Source organism: Galendromus occidentalis, unplaced genomic scaffold (assembly GCF_000255335.2).
Source record: "Galendromus occidentalis unplaced genomic scaffold, Mocc_1.1 scf7180000077463, whole genome shotgun sequence".
Classification (NCBI taxonomy): Eukaryota; Metazoa; Arthropoda; class Arachnida; order Mesostigmata; family Phytoseiidae; genus Galendromus; species Galendromus occidentalis.
The window spans coordinates 59,558-64,041 of NW_003805451.1; positions in this window are offsets into that span (position 1 = coordinate 59,558).

The following is a 4,484-nucleotide window of genomic DNA, read 5'->3' on the forward strand; positions in this document are numbered from 1 at the left end:
CGCTTCCGAAAGCAGAGATCGACGCATGCCTAGGGTTGCTTTCCTCTGCTACGATTACACAGCGTTCACGAAAAACCGTCCATACGTGGACCCTCCCCGCAGCAAGTCTTCTCTACTCCGGCGCATGAATGCGACTGATTTGTTGGTTGTCATCACACGAAGCCTTGTGCCGTCAATCTTCATGTCGGAAGCGTTGCAACAATTCCCGAGCGATTTCAGGGAAATAATCCTCGCTGATACTCTTACTGACAAACCATCCGACTCAATCAATAGCTGCACCAGGAGGATCCTTCTCAAGATGCCCTTTGGCTTCAGAATGAGTCTAGAGACTGGTCGTCGACCGCGTGACATAAGATCATGTCTCTCCGATTGGACGACCGACCATAAAGTCAGATCGTGTTCCTCGAAGCTCACGAAAGAGCAATACATCAAACATTTGGTTTTTCTGAAAAGAGCAGACAGCGTACTGAGGATTCACTTCGTCAGCGAAACTACGCCATGTTTCAACAAGTCCCTGGACTTTTCATATTCAGATGTCCCACCGCGGGACTCGATCGAATTGCCTCTGCTAATGCAAAACGACGTATTCGCTTACACAGTAGATCGGAAACTCCCCGTGCACGGAATTCAGGGACACGTCCTAAACAGACATGTATTGAGCATAATGATCTTGCTCGGAACTTCAATTTGGTTTTTGAGCGATACGCCGTTTACGGAAACGTTCCTCGACATCATGTGTACATTCTCGAATTCTGCTCAATATTCTAGCTGCGTGAAACAGCGTATCTCGATAGCGGCATCGATGTGGATTTTAGGAAATTTGTTTTTTTCATTCATCCTCGTCGATGACATGACCTCCGCCATAAGCATGCCGGGTGGGCCACGCATCTTGAGATTCTCGGAGTGTAAGTCGCAGCGGTACATGATGAATTCCGGAAGGGAGTTTTTCGTTCGATCCGTGAAGATTGCATGGCTCGGATTTTACCACACACTCGATCTGATGAAAGTCAATATGATATACTGCGGCACGAAGCTCGAGATGGACGAGTTCCGGAACTTTTTCGACTTGGCAAACATTTATCAAATCAAGCTGCAGAAATACGGAAGAGAGTGGATCATGCATCCTATCCTGCTACCCGAGACCGGATGCCCTCCCGACGTTAAAGCAGCTAAGTGTGAAGTAGTACGCTCGTCCATAGATAACTCCGAATGGAACGAATACGCAATCGTAATGCTGCGGTACGATCTTCTGAAAGCACCGATCCTTACTGAAGAACGGCTCAAGATACGCCGCGACCAGAAACGTGTTCGCCGTCGCCATGGATGCTGCGGGAAAATGAGCAGGAGGTTGGCGGAAATCCTCGAATGGATGGGACGTACACCGAACACTCAGTTTCGATCGCACTCCGAGGCTCCCATAAAACTTTTGGTGATCGGCTTCAGCGTTGCTTTCATCGTCCTGCTCCTCCAGATCGTGCCCGGCCTCACTCTTCGAGTTTTCAATCGCTGTAAGCATCCAGACCTGACTCGAAAGTCGCCTGGAAGGACCAATACCTAGCAACAATGGTGTTGAGGACATACTTCTCTCTCTGCATCTGAGAGAGGAAATATCGAACTAGCCGGAACAGGGGAAAGTTAATTTCCGGACGCTCTGCGGGAATATTGTTGATATTCCTCGGAGAAAATCAGAGCGGAAGCCAGAGCAACCGCGTTGCTTATTCTTTCGGGTAGTGTGGAGTATGGAGAGGGAGAATATCGAGGCTGGGGGGAACGTGAATTCGAACTTCATGAGACGAAAGGGTCCAAGTCTCCAAAGGAGGACTAGTGTAGGCCAAATCAATCCGCCCACTCTATGCCCGGAAAGTAGCGGATTACACGACCTCCGCCACTGGGGGAACTGCGGGCATATAATTCGATAATATAGGAAACGAGAATGAGGTTCCTGTGCCTTTCGACCTAGTTTTCGGGAGAAGGTTCCCCCCAAAGGGTGCGGACGATGTTCGTATTGAATAGAGAGAACATGAGGAAGTCTCTCAGGATGAATTCGGTAGGGTTCCACCTAACGAGAAGGGCGAAGACCTTAAGATCCGCCCGAAAGTTGCAGTCATACCTGGCGGCTCGAACGGTTTTGTCTACCATTGGATATTCCGGTCAATAAGCCGTCCGAGCATAATCTCAGAGGAGTGCGGCACAGAAGGATATCTGACAGAGTCAAGGCTGATGAAGGGTTCCGGAAAGAGCTCGGAGATTCTACGGGGAATTCAGAGCCCTGCGAGGCAGCCGAGTAAGAAGACGTTGAGGGTGTGTATGTGAGAGATGACGATGACGTCGGATACGGTTTGAAAGAGGGGCTCGAAAGGGGATCGGAAGAGGATCGCCTTGGAGAAAACGGAGATAATCCCGCGGAAGAAATCTTCGGGGACGAAGATTGCTCCGAGATAGCCAACGAGTAATATTCATCGGACCGACACACAGAAACTCCTTAAGGCCCGGCTTGGGCCGACGAAGACGGCTCAACAACAGGGTTCGGTCAGTACCGAGCTCAGTGACAGGGCGTTGCTTCGTATGTTCCCTTCGGAACTATGACCTTTCGCCAATGCAGACTTACTCTTCGAGACGTCTACAAACCTTGTATCGTATAAGGAAGCTTTGTAGCGAACTTGAATTTATCGGCAGAGTCCACTCGCCTAATATTTTCGGGAGAGAGCAGTGCATCGAAAATTGTTTCAATAAACATCTTCAATCAATGCATGTCTCCTAGCATCATCCAATCCGCGCTTCATTGCCGGATAGGCTCCTCTTCTGCCAGACCCTATATCTGCTACACTCCTCATGGTCATACGCGATGTTCGTCATGCTGGGTGACCGTTTCTCATTGGGCCCGCTATCCGAGGCTTCGTCGATGTGCGACAAAAGTTATCCGCCTCGTTCCTCACCTGAGACGGCCCTCATCTGCTTAGCCACCCCTACTAACTCCCCCCCCCCCCTACTAACTAAAGCGGAATGTCTGTCTGTCAGTTCGCACCTCATCCACTGCTCCGCCCGATGATTCCATTCTGATTATGCGTGCGATCGATACGGGCTCCGTCGTCCTTTGCCTATGTGAATTTTTCAGCATTCCTGCGGGCCTTTCCTCAGAAACACGCGGAAAACTCCTAGTTTTTCCCCAGAAATGGCTGTCTCATGACGTCATGGTAGATTCAAGATGCCGGAGTAGCGCTGCACTTAAGGCGGAATTTGAAATTGTCATCGATTGAGATCGAGCTCTTCCGATGGCTGCAGGCCTTCATTCTTGATTCCAGGCGTTTTTCTGGACTATTTGCTGTCCCGATACTCGCATCAATCCTTCGTCTCCCTGAACGCTAGCCGAAACCCGAGACGCTCAATCATGATGATGCAATGGGTGGAGATGTGAATCATAGCCACCAAGTTTTAGGGATGAATTTCCTCCCAAAAAACCATTTCCGAGCCTCATGATTCAGCTTTTCGGAGCCTCATAGTTCGGACTCGAAACTATACTTTGGGCGTTGATTCAAATATTTGAAAAGCACCGATACCTGTTATTGCTGACGAGCCGGGCTGCTTCTTATATGAAGACGGCTTACCCTTCTTATGTCCGTGGGGATCTACATCTCTCCGGCACTATATCTGTAACGGTCGAGATCTACCGGTTCCCTTATGTGGAACCTCCCAATCTATGAATTTCGTTGTGATACCTCGCATGAGTCGGATTTTCGGTAACGTAGGCTTCCTTATATTTGGGATTCCCGTGATTGACTGTAACATCGAAATCATCCGACCATTCCGATTATTTCGGAGTGAATCGTTGTGTCGTGACACCGGGGCTCTGGCGGGAACACCATCACCCACCCAGAGTTTAGAGAGAGAAGTAAAGTAGGTTCAACAAGAAACGGAGTGGGTACAGTGATTTGCGAGGGAAGGAGGCAGTCCTAGCTCAAGCCCTCCTTCGAAATTATAACTTCGAGGAAACCTGATCTGCCTGAGCAAGAATGTAGTGAACTCCAAAGTGGAGTACCCATCCGCTTGTGCTCTGGTCCCCGGAGCGAGGAGGTTCGCTTGACTCAGGCAGACATCTACCAGAGGGATCCCAGAGGGCAATCGAAACCCTCCCCACCTCTTGGACTTTCAATGTGGAAGTCCGTGTTGAAGCGGGTAATCCATCTGGCCTCCTTCTCTACAGCCCGAATCTGCCTCGACAAGAGGAAAGTCGGTAACCTCCTCATATATTTGAGGGGAGGGGTGATAGATCGTGGGATTCGATCGCGCTCAGAGCAGGCATGCGGGGGAGCCTTATCGAGAGATCTAGACATGAACTTTCCTGCGCCATCAACTCGGAATCGAGCGCCGTCGGCACGAGTCTAATTTTGAAGTGACAGCAAGGCAGCGAGTATGCGGTTTATTTACATTGCACAGCCAGGCTTTTGACAAACTGTGCGGCTTCTGAAAATCGAGAGAAAAAGCTG